At 44.1% G+C, this 17276-nt stretch overlaps 2 non-coding genes across 2 annotated transcripts; both read left to right on the top strand.

Moving 5' to 3' along the window:
* On the top strand, positions 1 to 138 carry LOC114809886. The gene has a single exon (XR_003757658.1). It is a non-coding gene; the product is annotated as a small nucleolar RNA SNORA7 (small nucleolar RNA).
* A 14260-nt stretch (positions 139 to 14398) lies between these two features.
* LOC114809695 lies at positions 14399 to 14536 on the top strand. Its single transcript, XR_003757472.1, has one exon. It is a non-coding gene; the product is annotated as a small nucleolar RNA SNORA7 (small nucleolar RNA).
* The last annotated feature ends 2740 nt before the right edge of the window (positions 14537 to 17276 follow it).

Genomic DNA, 17276 nt, shown 5'->3' with positions numbered 1-17276 from the left:
TCCTTCCCAGGACTGCACCTGGAGAGTTTCCAGTACTTTACCTGTCTTGGCGATGGGAGGGAGAGTCAAGCAGAGGCATACCCATTCCATTCCTAGCTTGGGCAGTAGCTAGCGAGTGGAAGGCAACCCGCTACAAGTCAAAACAGTAGCTAGCGAGTGGAAGGCAATCTGCTACAAGTCAAAACTCACCTGTGCTGGCCACCAACGGCATAGGACAGAGTCGAGGGTGGAGACTCAAGTTTTAATAATAACAATAATAATAATGGTAATGATGGTATTTGTTAAGCACTTACTACGTGCCAAGCACTGTTCTTGTGGAGTGGAGACTCAATTTTGCTGCGCGGAAGAAGGCAATGGTAAACCACTTCCATATTTTTACCAAGAAAACTCTATGGATACACTACCAGAATGAGAAAGAAGAAACTGAGGCATAGAGCAGTGAAGTAGCTTGCCCAAGGCCACACAGCGGACAAGTGGTGAAGTCTGGATTAGAACCCATGACCTTCTGACTCCCAGTCCTCGGCTTTATCTACTACACCATGCTGTTACTGAATGAACAAATGAATTCTTCAATAGCCAACCCCCAAAACCCTTGGTTTTTGTTTCTTTTAAAAAAAATGGTATTTGTTAAGCCCTTACTATTACTGTTTTAAGTGCTGGGATAGATACAAGTTAACCAAGTTGGACATAGTCCCTATCCCACATGGACCTCACAGTCTAAGTAGGAGGGAAAACAGGAAAACTGAGGCACAGCAAAGTTAAGTGACTTGCCCAAAGTCCCACAGCAAGCATTTGGCAGAGTTGGGATTAGAATTCAGGTCCTCTGACTCCTAGGACTGTATCCTTTCCATTAGACCATGCTACTTCTCCCTCAGGGACCCACAAGGCAGAAAGATGGTTAGGGTCTTGCCAACATTAGAGAGCAATGAGGTCCCAGTCTTCTTTCTGTCATTTCTTTGAAAAGATCATAATGGCATTTTTAAAATTCTATGGCATCTTTTCCATATTCCAAATGTTTAGAGAAAGCATATGATAAGCAGGAAATCCCCTCCATGCTTGTCTATCTCAGCAAGTATGCCAATAAGTCCAAATATTTTACCATTTTTCATGGTTGAAATTGTGGTGGGGATTTCCTTAAAAGACAAAAAAGCCATTCAGATTCTCTATGCTTTGAAAAGCCTAGTCTTAGATAGTAGAAGGTGTGTTCCAAAGATTTTTGAACTGCTGTTATTTTGGCAGAATTTCCTTTATCATTCCTTTGCAGTGATAATAACGATGGTAAGAATAGCAATAATAATAATAATATTAATGATTATATTTAAGTGCTTACTATATGCCAAGCACTATACTATACTGAAGCTCTGGGGTAGATTCAGGATAATGAGGTTAGACAAAATACCTGTCCCACAAGGGGCTCCCAGTCTAAGGGGGAAGGAGAACAGTAATTACTCCCCATTATCCAGATGAGGAAACTGAGGCACAGAGTAGTTAAATGACTGGCCCAATGTCACAGAGCAGGCAAGTGGTATTACTGGGATTAGAACCCAGGTCCTGTGACTCTCAGGCTCTTGCTCTTTCCACTAGAACATGTGGCATCTCCCACAGGCACCCAAAGGCCAGCAAGGTAACTTGGCCCTTTTAACTTCCATTCAGTAAGTCCTCACCCAAGCAATTAAAGTGAAAGTAGGAAGAAATAGTCCTGAGAAGATAGAATCAGGAAGGTAGGTATCGTAATTCCATTATTATGATAGTGAAGAGAGTCAGTGGAGTATTGCTAGAGGTAGAAGTCACCAAATAAAATTCTCCATTACCTGTGTGAACTCTGGTTTTCCTTCCCAAACTCAAGAGAAAGTTGTGATTGCAGCTCTTTAATATCATCGAGAGGATCAATGTTTTCAGATTGGCTCAAGTGTCCCATTGCTGAACTAAACACTACCTGAGACCGCGGCCATCATTTTGACTAATTGCTCCTTCACCGGACCTTGTAATGCAGTGTTCACCTCTTCCTCACGTCCATCCTGAGCTTTGGCCTCTTTCCTAACCCATGGTGGGAGAATTCAAGTAGATTCAGAGAATGCAACTGCAGTTTCTCTACAGGAGGATTCATCCATTGAGACCTGGAGGCTGGGTATTCATCAGGCCAGTTCAGTGAAAAAAACTGCCTCTGGTATTCCCAAATCCCTCTCTGGCAAAGCAGTTTCTGTATCCCGGGAGCCAGCTACCCTTATTCCCTATTCTGTGTGCATATAATGTATTATCTGCCTCCAGTGCATGAGGTATGTTATGTATACCTTGCAGGGCAGCTTTATGTAACATAAAAGAGTGTAACTCTATTTGACAGGGAGAAAAATTAAATGCCATAAAAGAAAATTCTCTTCATCAGGAGAAAAGCTGTTTGCCTCTTGGGAATTGTCTGATTCTCGAGGGAAAGCTCAGAGATATGCATTGTCCTTTGGACAGATGATATCTTACATATTTATAAGAGACATTTATGTCCTTTTCACTCACCGGAAGGCTATACTTTCTTTTTCATTTTTTTTTTCAAACTCGAGGGAAGGAAGATGAGGGAACAAAAAAAGAGCTGAAAATGAGAACAGTATTTCCACTGAGTAAACCTTTTCCAGGAGAACCTTCATGCAACACAGCAGTACTTTCCCAGGATACATCTATCCTATTGAATAGAACATTAAGGCTTTTTCTCCAGCAGAAATGCTGAAGAAGTTAAAATAAACTGCAGTGCGAGGGCTGGGAAGCAGGGGCTAGACCCAGTTTGAGTTCTTGTCAGGTTGACTTATCCAGTAACCTTGGGCAAAATCACTCAAGCGTTTTGGGGCCTCAGTTTCTCCATTTGCAAAATGGAGATAATAATACTAATCTGAAAGCACTTTGTGGGGCTGGATGGAAAGGGGCAATGGAAATGCAAAGTGTTATTATTATTGTTTATTACTATTATTATTCATTTTCCCTGCGAAAGGATTTTAGTCATAGAGGTTGGGTTCCTCCTCTATTAGAAAAACAACAGGATAGGAGAAAATTTGACTCAACTAGAGGAAAATTGACTTGAGAAATTAGGAGGATAATTTTTCAGGAAGTGTTCCCATACAAATGGAGTGGTCCAGCCTGATTGCTTTCTCCTTCTTCTGTGGGTTAAACATCCCTTTATCAGCGAGGAAGGAGATGGGGCATCACTCGCCTTACAGGAAGACCTCTGAGGCCCATTGAGGAACCAATAATGGACACTTGTAGCCCTCAAAAAAGGCAAGGCCGGGGTGTCCCTGAAAAATCTGGGGTTTACTGATATTCCCAAATCAAAGGATATCAGAAGCAGCATGGTCTAATGGATAGATGGATAACGGATAGGCCTGGGAGTCAGAAGCACCTGGGTCCTAATCCCAGGTCTGCCACTTGTCTGCTGTGTGACCTTGGGCAAATCACTTAACTTCTCTATGCCTCAATTCCCTCATTTGTAAAATGGGGATTAAGGGTGTGAGGCCCATGTAGGACAGGTACTGTGTCCAACCTGATTAACTTGTATCTATCCCAGAACTTAGAACAGTGCTTGGCATAGAGTAAACGCTTAACAAGTACCGTAATTATTCATTATTACTTACTGTACCTCCTCTCACAGCATCCCTTTCCTTCAAAGCAATTTCACGACTGGTCTCCTCCTCACCAGAAACAGTGCAGACTAATAAACCTGGTTCCGGCTCCAATCCAGATTGGACTTGGAGGGAGGATCCCTGTCCAGGCTGGGCTGGGAGAGGCCAGGCATGGGCTTGGATCGCTAAGGGCGGGGTCAAGTCTGACCTGAAATTTCCCACCTATTCAGGGCTTGATGCTTCCTTGTAGCGTATGTCCTTTAGGTGTCTACAAAGTGGTTACTTGATATCTGCTCTAGTATCTCTTCCAATATTAAGTAGTCTGTTATTATACGGTCACCTTTTTTTAATCGGGCAAAATCTTTGACTGTTTCCAATCCCAGGGACTCCTATCTTCTGGGAGACCTCAAAAACAACGGCTAGCCATTTCTTCAAATACCCTAGGATGTATGTCATCAGGCCCTGCTGATTTAAATGCATCTCTCTTTAGGCACTTTTAACTATTTCTTTCCAAACTCTACTTTGGCTTTCCAACCCCACCATCAAAAGTGGATTTGCTCTGATCAATTGCTTACATTTGATCTTTTCATAACGATAGAAGTGAAAAAAACATTCAAAGCCTCTGTCATTTCAAAGTCATCTCTTACCAACTTCTCCTTTTGGACTATTCGGGGGCCGGGGGCGGGATTTTCTCTGGTCCTCCTTTTTGCCTAACACAACTAAAGAAAGGTTTTTGTTACCTTTTATGTCTCATCTATTTCTTTATACTCTTTTTTTAGTGAATAAGCCTAGTTTTTACCTTTTGTAGCTTCTTTATTAATCCTTAAGGTGCCTTTTTAATTCGAGGTTTATATATCCAGTTTGGTATTTTGTTACTCTCCTTATCCTTCCTAGGCACTGGAGCCTGGCTTCAGATGATAAATGGGTCCAGCGACTGTCTCACGACAAGGTACAGCGGAAGAGAGTCGTGTGTTTAGTCCCTTCCAAGATGGCTGCTGCTTGGGACAGACCAAGATGCTGCCCAAATCAGACTTTACCAAGATGGCTGTCATACATGCACCTATCCCCTGTCCACAGGTCAGTTTCATCTGACACTGCACATGTGCAGCAACCGTCTTTCGCTCCCCGAAAAAAGCACCCCCATCCCTCCTGCCCTGAAGTCCAGAGTCCAACAGTGTAAATCATTACATTGTCCAAATCAAGCTAAACCTGAGAAGCAGCTTAGGGGATACAGCACAGGCCTAAAAAGCAGGACCTGGGTTCTAATCCAGACTCTGCCATTTGTCTGCTGTGTGACTTTGGGTGTGTCACCTAACATCTCTGTGCCTTAGTTACCTCATCTGTAAAATGGGGATTAAGAGTCTGTGTCTATGTAGGACACGGACTGTGTCCAACCTGATTAACTTGTCGGTCAGTCTATTGTATTAATTACTTACTGTGTGCAGAGCACTGTACTAAGCACTTGGAAGAGTACAATATCACAATAATCTTGTATCTATCCCATTGCTAAGTACAGTGCCTGGCAAATAGTAATGTGCTTAACAAAGTTTAGTACAGTGCCCTGCACAGAGTAAGTGCTGAATAAATACGATTGAATGAACATATATACATAAATGTACATATATATATATATATATATGTATCCAGCCACACTTCAGTTACTTGGTTACATCAAAACCATGGTCCCAAGATAAGATCTTGAATTTCTCCTGTCCCATACTCTTTGCAATTGGGTCCAAATTTCTACTAAAAGTGTATCATCCTGTCTGTTTCTTCCTGCTTCCTTGAAGCAGCGTGACCTAACGGATAGATCACAGGATTGGGAGTCAGGAGACCTAGGTTCTAATCTTGGCTTCCCCACTTGCCTGCTGTGTGATTTTTCAGCAGTCACTTAACTTATCAGTACCTCAGTTTCCTCATCAGAAAAAAGGGGATCAATAACTCTTCTCTTTTCCCTTAGACTGTGAGCCCAAATCTGCTTACCCTGGATCTACCCCAGGACTTAGTACATAGTAAATGCTTAACAAATACCACAATTATTATTATATTAACCATAAAAGATTTCCTCACACCTCCCCTTAGATCAGTCCAAATTTCACTTTAAGGGCTTGAATGACTCCTTCCCCACCAAAACTAATTTTTTTTTTTCCTGGGTTGGCCAATATGTTCCTCAAAATACTCTTACTTTTTTCATTATACCTTGGTGAATAAATCTGGTGCTCTTTGGCATACTGAAAGATATGCATCTCCATGATTTGTATACATCTCATTCCTCAAAAACCTCCAGTGATGGCCCATTCCTCTCAGCATGAAGCAGAAACCCCTTAGGGTCAGCTTTAAGGCACTCAGTCCACTCTCTCCCCCCCAGTACTTACACTAGGTCCTCTCCCATGATAATTCAGCCTGCACGCTTTGCTCCTCTAACTCCAACCTACTTCTTTGCTTCATTCTCATCTCTCTCCTCATCAAACTCTTGGTCACACCCATCCTCCTGCCCGGAACTCCCTTCCTCTTCATGTCCAGCGGATCGCTACTCTCCCCATCTTTAAAGTTTTCCAGTTCACTCATTCAACCCCTCCCCACCCCTTGCACCATCCCCTCCTCCTCTGCAATGGCCTCAGCCAAGTGCGGCCTGTGTAACTTCCTCGCACCCCGACCCTCCCCCGCACCCCAACTCTGACTCCATTATGGGAAAGCTTCCTTTCATCCTTGCTCTGATCCTAACCCAGTCACTGCTCCTTTTTGCCATCAGTGAAACCAGGCTCTCGCCAGATGACACCATCTTCCCTGCCATTCTTTCTAGAGGGGCTCTCATCGTCTCTCACTTACCGAGACTCACTGGGAAAGGGGGAGGAGTGGGCTTCCTTTCTCCCCAATGCTGCTTTCACACCATTCCACCTCCCCATCCCACTTGCTTTTTCCTTGAAGCCCATACCATCTACCTCTACTACACACTCCAATTACTAGTCACAGACATCTAACACCCTCAGGCCCTACCTCCAGCTTTCTGAACCATTTTATCGGGTCCCTTCTCTCTTTCCCTATCCCTACATTCACCCTTGGAGATTCCAATATCCATGTGGATGTTCCCGACGACACTTCCGCTTTCTATCACTCCCCAACTCCACTGACCTCCTGCTCCACCCCACCTTACCCACTCACCAGCTTGGACATACACTCCATATCATCGCTAGTCAGAATAAAGCCTCTGCCCTCACCAACTCTGAAAATCCCTCTATCCAACCACAACCTTCTCATCTGCCATCTCTCCCACACACCCCCTCCCGGCAAATCTATCCTGTCCCCCCATAGAGACCTCTGATTTTTTAATCTGTACCAATTTCCTCAAGTCATCATGCCCCAGTTAGTAGCCATAACCAAACTACCTTTCCTTGATGACCAAACTGACACCCTCAACACCACCCTCTCTACTGAACTCAACTCACTCCCCTTTCCCTTCTTTGTTCTTATACCACTAACCCACAGCCCCAAACTGCTTTCTTCGCTCCTGTGCATCACCCTTACACATGGATTTTCACCCTTTATTCATTTCACCCTCAACCCCACAGCCCTTAAATACATATCCATAATTTGTTTATAATCATGTCTGTCTCCCCGTTTAGACTGTAAACTCCTAGTGGGCTGGGAACGTGTCTACCAACTCTGTTATATTGAACTCTCCCAAGTGCTTAGTACAGTGCTCTGCACACGGTACATTCTCAATAAATATGATTGATTGATCTTTCTAAAAAGCACATCTCAAGTAGGCCATTCTGGATTAATCTCTGATTGCCTCACCTTATTTTCCCCATTGCTATCACTTCAACACTTCTGCCTCTCATGAGCATTTGAGTCCTCAACTTAATCAGCTCTCTCTTCCCTACATTTTCTCTTTTCTTTCTCCTCTCCCTCTTTCCTTTCTCTTTCTCTCTCCATCTCGCTCTTCTCCTTTCTCTCTCTCTCTCTTCTTTTTCTCTATCCTCTTTCTCTCATCCTTTCTCTCGCTACTCCTTTATCCCTCTCCCTTTTCTCCAATATCTCTGTCTCTTTTCTAATCAACTCTCTCTTACCTACCTTTTCTCTCCCTTCTTTTTCTTTCATCTCTTTCCCTCTCTCTTTCTCTCTCCCTCTCTCTCTTCTTTCTCGCTCTCTTCTTTTTCTCTCCTTTCTCTCCTCTGTTCTCTCTCTCCTTTATCTCTCTCCCTTTTCTCCTTTATCTCTGTCTCTTTTCTCCTTTCTCTCGCCTCTCTGTTTCTCTCCTCTCATTCTCTTTCTTGCCTCTCCTTTTCCCCCCCTCCTCTCATTTCTTTCTCTCTTCTTTTTTTCTATGTCCTCTTCTTTCTCCTCCTTTCTCTCTCTCTCTACTTCTCCTTCCTCACCCCCTTCCAGCTTAACTGCCATTTAATCATGTGGAAAGAACTGCAGCCCTCACATCAGTCTCAACCAGACAGTGAGGGGAAGCAGCGTGACCTAGTGGAAAGATCACAGACCTAAGAGTCAAAGGACAGGGTGCTAATCCTAGCTGCGCTGCTTGTCTATTTTATGACCTTAGGCAAATCCCTTAACTTCTCTGTGCCTCAGGTACCCCCTCTGTAAAATGGTGATTAAATCCTACTCCCTCCTGTTTACCTGAGTTTCTTGTACCTACCGCATCCAGCACTTATTTCAGTGCCTGGCACATAGTAAGCACTTAAGTACCATTGAAAAAAGAAAAAAGAAAAAAAAAACCTACACACCACTAGCAAGTCCAACAGTATTGTCTTGGAATTCAAAAATTAATAATGAGAAGCAGAGAGGCTGAATGGAAAAACCATGATCATGGGAATCAGAGAACCAGGATTCTAATCCCGGCTCTGCTGCTTGTCTGATGTGTGACCAGGGGCAAGTCACTTAACATTCCCAATACCCAGCTCTTAGAACAGTGCTAGGCACATAGTAAGCACTTAACAAATACAATCATCATCAACATTCCCCAGTCTCAGTTCCCTCCTCTACAAAATGGAGATTCAATCCCTGTTTTCCTTCCTACTTAAACTATGAGCCCCATGTAGGATTACCTGATTACCTTGCATCTACCCCAGTGCTTAGTACAGTGCTTTACACAGAGTAAGCGCTCAATAAATACTATTAATGTTATTATTATTATTTTGGGATACTCATTTGCACTAATATTAGTGTGTCTGCCTCTATTAAATAATTCCCTTTCCCAGTGGAATGTTAATGTTTTTTAATTTGGTAAAGCATTCTGGACAGAGCATGTTTGATGGCTGCTACATAAAATAAAGTTCTTTCTAAATACTATTGATCTATGTTGAGTTTAATAAAGTAGCAAATGACTCATGATGAGTTACAAGGAATTAATTTCACCTCAAGTTTCAGCTGACTTCTCTCTATTTATATAATGCCTATCACCATGGTATCTCATAGCTTTAACAAGAATGCTATTATCGCACCAGAAAATACAAAGGGGGAAGGGAGGAAAATAGCCTTGCATTCCATCCTGAAATCAAGGAAAATGTGGGTTCTTGCCTTGGGCAACCTGACTGGGACACTCAGTTTAACCTAGTTTCTATTCCTGGATTTCCAAATCACCTTGGGAAAGTCCCTAGGGTTGCCTGGATTTCAATTTTTTTACCTACCGTGTACACATACAGTTTTTTTCTCTCTCTGTCTCTCTCTCTCTCTCTTTCTCTCCAGGAAGGTTTGGATTTGCCCCAGAGGCAGCCGAGCTTCAACACCTTGGGCTAGTCCAGCCTGGCCCAGCCCATCAGGGAAGCCAGCAGGCCTGGGCAGCTCGGAGGGCCTGGCAGTGAAGTCGGCCAGCAGCACGGCTCTGTGCTGCCTCTGCTTCCACATAGCATCAACTGAGCTGATCCTGGGTTGGCCTAGCGGAAAGAGCATGGGCCTGCGAGTCGGAAAACCTGGGTTCTGTTCCTGGCTCTGCTACTTGGGCGAGTCACTTCTCTGGGCCTGTTTCCTCATCTGTAATATGGGTAAAACCTAGTCTCCGTCCCCATTATCTATCAATCAATCATCAGTGGTATTTATTGAGTGCTTATGGTGAATTATACTAAGCACTTGGGAGAGTACCCTACAACTGAGGTGTTAAACACATTTCCCTGCCCACAGTGAGCTTACAGTATAGAGTCAGTCAGTCAACTGTATTTATTGAGTGCTTACTGTGTGCAGAACACTGTAACTTTGGAAGAGTACAAAATAATAATAAAGAGACACATTCCCTGCCCACAAGCTTACAGTAGAGAGAGGGAAACAGACATTAATATAAATAAATCATTTATAGATATGTACATAAGTGCCGTGAGGCTGAGCGTGGGATGAACCTCAAATGCCCAAAGCGTACAGATCCAAGTGCATAGACAACGTAGAAGGGAGAGGGACTCAGGGAAAAGAGGGCTTAATCGGGGAAGGCTCCTTGGAGACATGACCTTAATAAGGCTTTGAAGGTGGGGAGAGTGGTGGTCTTGCATATATGGAGGAGGAGGGTGTTCCAGGACAGGAGGAGGACATGGGAAAGGGGTCGGCAGACAGACGAGATTGGGGCCCTATGAGCAATCTGTCACTAAAAGAGCGAAGTGTACGGGCTGGGCTGTATTCATTCATTCATTCAGTTGTATTTAGTAATAATAATAATGATGATGATGATGATGATGGTATTTGTTAAGCGCTTACTCTGTGCCAGGTACTGTTCTAAGTGCTGGGGGAGATACAAGGTTATCAGGTTGTCCCAGATGGGCCTCAATGTCTTAATCCCCATTTTACAGATGAGGTAACTGAGGCACAGAGAAGTTAAGTGACTTGCCCAAAGTCACACAGCTGACAAGTGGAGGGGCCAGGATTAGAATTCATGCCCTCTGACTCCCAAGCCCCTGCTCTTTCCACTAAGCCACGCTGTATATATTGAGTGCTTACTGTGTGCAAAGTGCTGTACTAAGTGCTTGTGAGGGAACAATATGACAATTAACAGAGGCATTCACTGCCCACAATGGGGCTGTAGTAGAAGATTGGTGAGGTAAGACGAGGGAGCCAGCTGATTGAATGCTTTAAAGCCCTTGGTAAGGAATTTCTCTCGGACTGTGAGCCCCATGAAGGACAGGGACTCTGTCAAACTTGATCATCTTGTATCTACCTCAGCATTTAGTAAAGGGCTTAGCACATAGTAAGTGTTTCACAAATACCACAATTATTATGAACTCCCTCTCTCCTCTTCCATTTTCTCTCTTCATCTCTCTTTTTCTATCCTCTGTAATTTAATTTAATTAATTAATTTCTAATTTAATTCCCATCTAATCAATAAATAAAGAGTTGTAGCCCCCACATCAGTTCCAGCTGGAAAAAACACAGCTAAGCTTTTCATGGGCATGGACAACGCTATTGCGTTGAACTTCTGCAAACACTTAGAATGGTGCTCTGCACACAGTAATGATGATGGTATTTGTTTAGCGCTTACTATGTGCCAAGCACTGTTTTAAGTGCTGTGGGAGATACAAGGTAATCAGGTTGTCCCACGTGGGGCTCATGGTCTTAATCCCCATTTTACAGATGAGGTAACTGAGGCACAGAGAAGTTAAGTGACTTGCTCAAAGTCACACAGCCAAGTGATGGAGCCAGGATTAGAACCCACGACCTCTGACTCTCAAGCCCTAAGCACTCAATAAACACCACTCATTGAGGTAACAAGTCCAGCATCATCTATGAATCCCCAAACCAGTGATGTACAAATAATCATTTTGCAACATGGGCCACTTCAACATGTATGGCCCCAGTCGCTATTTCTCCCATCCGTAATTTATTGAAAGTCTGTCTCTCCCTGTGGACTGTTAGCTCCTTGTGACCAGGGTTGGTAGATGCTGACTCTGTCGTACTATGCTGTCCCGAGTGTTTAGTACAGTGGTCTGCACACAGCAAGTGATCAGTAAATACCATTGACTGAGCAGGAGCGGTTTGAAAAACCTTCCAAAAGTCCAGATGCACCAGAGACAGTCCCTGCATGCTGGATTCATTCATTCGATCGTATTTATGAAGCACTTACTGCGTGCAGAGCACTGTACTAAGCACTTGGTAGTACAACAATAAACAGTGACTATCCCTGCCCACAACAAGCTCCCAGTCTAGAGGGGACCTAGAGAGACCCCGGTCTGCATCAGGATTGGCTCTTTGGGGCACGGAAGTTCTGAACCTTCCCAGCATGGAGCTGGACTCCTCTGGTTCGGGTTGCCCAACCTATTATAAGGGGAGGATCTGCCCTGTGCTAGAGAGAACATGGCTCCCATCAGAGAAGGCTCCCCAGTCTAGGCCGGGTTTCCCTACCAGCAGACTGCCAATAGAGAAGCAGCATGACTTAGTGGAAAGAGCACGGGCTTGGAAGTCAAAGGTTATGGGTTCTAATCCTGCCTCTGCCACTTGTCTGCTGTATGACCTTGGGCAAGTCACTTAACTTCTCTGTGCCTCAGTTACCTCATCTGTATAATGGGGATGAAAACTGTAAGCCCCATGTGGGACAATCTGATTACCCTGTATCTATCCCAGTGCTTGACACACAGTAAGCGCTTAACAAATACCAAATATGATATCCTGCAGCCGATCAGAGCCCGAGGGGCCCTGATCTGCAGCAGAGTGCCTGCTCTACTCTAGCTGGGCGTTCCCCGCTTCACACTGACTAGAATGTAGACGTTGTCCCAGCATGGGTATGGAAGAAGCAAGAGACAAAAAGAGAAGCAGTGTGGCCTAGTGGATACAGCACGGGTCTGGGAGTCAGAAGGACCTGGGTTCTAATCGCGGCTCTGCCACCTGTCTGCTGTGTGACCCCAAATTACCTAACATCTCTGTACCTCAGTTATCTCAACTGTTAAATGGGGATTAAGACTGTGCGCCCCATGTGGGATATGGACTGTGTCCAATCTGATTAGCTTGCATTTACTTGGGTGCTTAGTACATTGCCTGGCACATAGTAAACACTTATATATCATATTTAAAAAAAGGAGAGAAAAAGAGGGTGGGGCGGAAAGAAAATGTGCAGCCAAAAAAAAGAGGGAGAAACGGAGGGAAAGAAAGTGGAAGAGAGTGGGAAGGAAGGATGAAAGAAAGGAGTAGAATGACGGAATAAAAAGTGGAATGGGATGGGGAAGTGAAGAAAGGAGGCAGGCAGGTAAGAGACAAAGAAACACAGAGATCTCACAGTGGAAAGGGCTTACTGTATCTCAGTAGATCTCCAAGCCCAGGGTGGAATCTAGAAGAGTGATTTCAGTTCAAGTCTCGTGGAGGTTATTTTTGCTTCTTTCAGCTGCCCCTGGCTTCAGGGAATACGTGTGTTACATGGAGAGAAGCAAAAACCTTGGGAATCTATAGAGAGGGTGTATTGCTACAAGAGGGGGAAAAAGTAGATCAGAGGGGAGAGGTGGTGTGTAGGATTTTCTGGGGTCTTTAATTTGGTTATCTAACACCCTGCCCAGTGATCTGGGCAGTGTCCTAAAACTATGACTGTCTGACACTGAGGAGGTATCTGACCCCGTTGATGGGGATGGTGTTATAATCGAGTACTACCTATTTGGAGCTCTTAGGAAGAGAGGTCTTGTATAATTGAAAGGTGACATCATCATAAAGTACCATCAGTGCTTTCATATATACAAATGAGAAGTGCTGCAAGTTCGGTTAAAGCCGGTCTATATGTCCTAAGCCAAGCTGAGTGGAGGTGATTATGCTCATCATTCAGACAAGAGAGTGTTATTCCCCTGACTGATCTAGATAATTGCCTCCTCACTTGACTTGACTTTGGCTGTGCAGGAATAATCTTAAATGTGCTACCAGGTGGGGCAATTCTAGTGCACCGCAATTGAAATTAGTTGGCATTTCAACCCACCTACCACTGAGGAATATGTCAGGTCCACCCCATGATGAACTTTGACACTATGTCAGCATTAATTTTCAAAGGTCTGTAGAGATGACAATAATAATAATAATAATAAATTATATTTCTTGAACATTTACTATATGTCAATCACTGCACTGAGAACTGACAGAACACAGTCCCTGTCCCACAAAAGGCTCACAGTCTATGGAGGAGGGAGAATAAAATTACGGCTATGTTAAACTAGGCAGCAGAATACTCGGGAGGCAGCCTAGTGCAAAGAGTAGGTGGACGGGGAGTCCCAGGAAACCCTGGTTTACCTTTCGCCAATAAGACCTTGGGCAAGTCCTCTGGCTTTTCTGGGCCTCAAATTTCTCATCTGCAAAATGGGGATAAAAGAATTATCTTCCCTTCCTCTCATCTATGAGCCCTGTGTGGGAGAGGGACTACGTCCAATTTGATTATCTGTTTTCTACCCTAGTGCTTGGCACAAAGTAAGTGCTTAATAAACACCACCTAAATCATTAATTAGAATCTGAAGAACGGCATCGCTCTGCATGACGACGCATAGGGTTTTTGGAACCCGCACTCTGGACTCCGCTGAGAAAGTTATTATTATCTACTGTCATTTTCATAGAGAAGAGAAGCTGTATTTCGGTGCCAAAACTCAAGGTCCCTGAACTGGCATGGTTTCTCTGGAAAGACAGTAAGTCAGCTTCCCTTCCATGAATTTAGCATTACTCTTATTTCTGGGGAAAGACAAAATAATCGATGCCAAAACCTAAGTAATTATAGTACATCACTCAGTGAAATGTGCTCAAGTCCCATGGGTTCCCATGTGCATATAACCCTGCTAGTGTGGAATGATCTCCATTCACCTCCAGGTAATGGGTTAGACTGGGCGTTTGATTTTAGGTCTGGAGAGAGAGTTAGGCCCCTCTCAGGATCGCACCTGGAGAGTTTCCAGTACTCTACCGGTCTTGACTGTGGGAGGGAGAGTCAAGCAGAGGCATACCCATTCCATTCCTAAATTGGGCAGTGGCTAGTGAGTGGGAGGCAATCTGCTACAAGTCAAAACTCACCTGTGCTGGGCAGCAGCAGCATGGGAGAGAGTCGAGGGTGGTGACTCAAGTTTACTGCATGGAAGAAGGCAATGGTAAACCACTTCCGTATCTTTACCAAGAGAACTCTCTGGTTACACTACCAGAACGATTGCATTTGGAGGTGGGGCTTTCTGGGAGAGATGTGTCCATGGAGTTGTCATGGGTCGGCGACGGCTCGACAGCATAAGACAAGATAAAAATTAGGCACTGGGAAAGACATAAAGGATCAGATTTTTGGCTAACGTCGTTTGGTTTTAGGTTTGGGAGCAGGATTGGGGTTATTAGAAAGAGGGCTAGAGCTTTGACTTGTAAGATTGGTAAGAATGATGGGTGTCACCAACAGAAAATGTAATTTAAATACTGCTCATCGATGATTTCACCTCACTGATTTCACCCTGCAGTCAGCAAAACCATCCCAAAATGTCAGTCTTTGCCAAGCGAGGGACAAAATACACTCACCCCAGCCCCACAGTATTTAGATACATTATCTTTATATGCTACTATTTCTCCTATCCATAATTTATTTTAATAACTATCCCCCCATAGTCTGTAAGCTCTTTTTTATGGAATTTGTTAAACACTTAGCACGTCCCACACTGTTCTAAGCGCTGTGACAGGTACAAATTAAGTAGGAAACAGTCCCTGTCATGCGTGGGGTTCACAGTCTAAATAGGAGGAAGAACAGGTAATTAATCCCCATTTTATAACTGAGGAAACCGGGGCACAGAGAAGTTAAATCACTTGTCCATGGTCACAAAGCAAGGAACTGGCAGAGCCAGGATTAGAACCCAGGTCCTCAAATTCCCAGACTCATGCTCTTTAATAATAACAATTATGGTATTAAGTGCTTACTATGTGTCAGGGACTGTACTAGGTGCTGAAAAAGTTGGATTGGAGAGGTAGTGGACATCAATTCCACTCCCTCTCACGCGCCAAGAGAGCGATCTACCATATGAGCTATTCCCTCCCCCAACCCCGTTTTTCCACTTTATCACTTTGCTTCTCCTCATGGGCAGGGATTATGTCTTCTAATTCTTTTGTGTTACACTTTCCCAAGCACTGTAGTAAAATGTTCCGCACCCATGAAGTGCTCAATAAATACCATTGATTGACTGATGGAGGAATGCACTAGCCCTGCTCAGAAAAGCAGCATGGCTTAGTGGAAAGAGCCTGGGCTTGGGAGTCAGAGGTCATGAGTTCTAGTCCCGGCTCCACCAGTTTTCTGCTGTGTGACCTTGGTAAGTCACTTAACTTCTCTGTGCCTCAGTTACCTCATCTAGAAAATGGGGATTAAGTCTGTGAGCCCCACGTGGGACAACCTGACTACCTTGTATCTACCTCAGTGCTTAGAACAGTGCTTGGCACATAGTAAGTGCTTAATAAATATCAACGTTATTATTATTGATTCTATCTTGTATGAAAACAGATTCTGGAGCACTGGCTAACCATGCTAAACCTGATTGCTGCATGCAGTGTTCCCCCACCCCCATCACCATTCCTGACATCACTACTAACTACCCAAGTGCTTAGTACAGTGCTTTGCACAGAGCAAGATGCTCAATAAATATGATTGAATGAGTGAATATTAAGTACTCCTCCATCTCTCGGGAAATGGAAACCGCACCATTTTCATGATTCCTCTAAACCTAAATTCTCAGTTTCTTGGGATCTGGAGTCCCTGTCTGGAATAAGGCCATGGACATGGTTACTGGTAGGTGGACTATTCAAGCCTAATGGACCACTTACCAATCAATCATTGCCATTTATTAAGCACTTACTAGGTGCATAACACTGTACTAACATACTGAGAAGCATTGTGGCTCAGTGGAAAGAGCCCAGGCTTGGGAGTCAGAAGTCATGGGTTCGAATCCCAGCTCTGTCACTTGGCAGCTGTGTGACTGTGGGCAAGTCACTTACCTTCTCTGTGCCTCAGTTCCCTCATCTGTAAAATGGGGATTAAAACTGTGAGCCTCATGTGGGACAACCTGATTACCCTGTATACCCCAGCGCTTAGAACGGTGCTCTGCACATAGTAAGCGCTTAACAAATATCAACGTTATTATTATTACTAAGCCCTTAGGAGAATACAGTTCCGCCGAATTTACAGGCATGTTCCCTGCCTGTAATGAGCTTACAGTCTAGAGGACTGAAAAGCAAAGATGAGAGAAATGAAATGCTATAGGGCTAGGACAGCACACACACAATCAATTGATCATATTTATTGAGTGCTTACTGAGTACAGACAACTGTACTAAGCTCTTGGGAGAGTACAGTATAACGGTTGGTAGACATGTTCTGTGCCCATGAGTTTAAAATCTAGAAGGGACGATAGTCATGAATATGAATAAATTACAGATATACACATACGTCCTATGGGAGGGGTGAATAAAGGATGTAAATCTAAGTGCAAGGGAACGCAGAGGGAGTGGGAGAGAGGAAATGAGGGTTTAGGGAAGGCCTCTTGGAGGAGATGTGCCTTCATTAACGTGGGGTGAGAGGGGAGTCTTCCAAGCCAGAGGCAGGGCGGGAGCGAAGGGTCAGCAGAAAGATAGACGAGATTGAGGTTCAGTGAGTAGGTTGGCATAAGAGGAGCCAACTGAGTTGGGTAGGTAATCAAGGAGATAGTAAGTCCTTTCCTTCAAAAAGGATCCTTTGGCTCCTTTCTTTTTTCTCTCCCTCCATCGACCCAATTTTTCGGGCAGTCCCCTG

Source organism: Ornithorhynchus anatinus, chromosome 2 (assembly GCF_004115215.2).
Source record: "Ornithorhynchus anatinus isolate Pmale09 chromosome 2, mOrnAna1.pri.v4, whole genome shotgun sequence".
Classification (NCBI taxonomy): domain Eukaryota; kingdom Metazoa; phylum Chordata; class Mammalia; order Monotremata; family Ornithorhynchidae; genus Ornithorhynchus; species Ornithorhynchus anatinus.
Note: the sequence above shows the minus strand (reverse complement) of the source record. Positions and strands in the feature narration are given on the sequence as shown.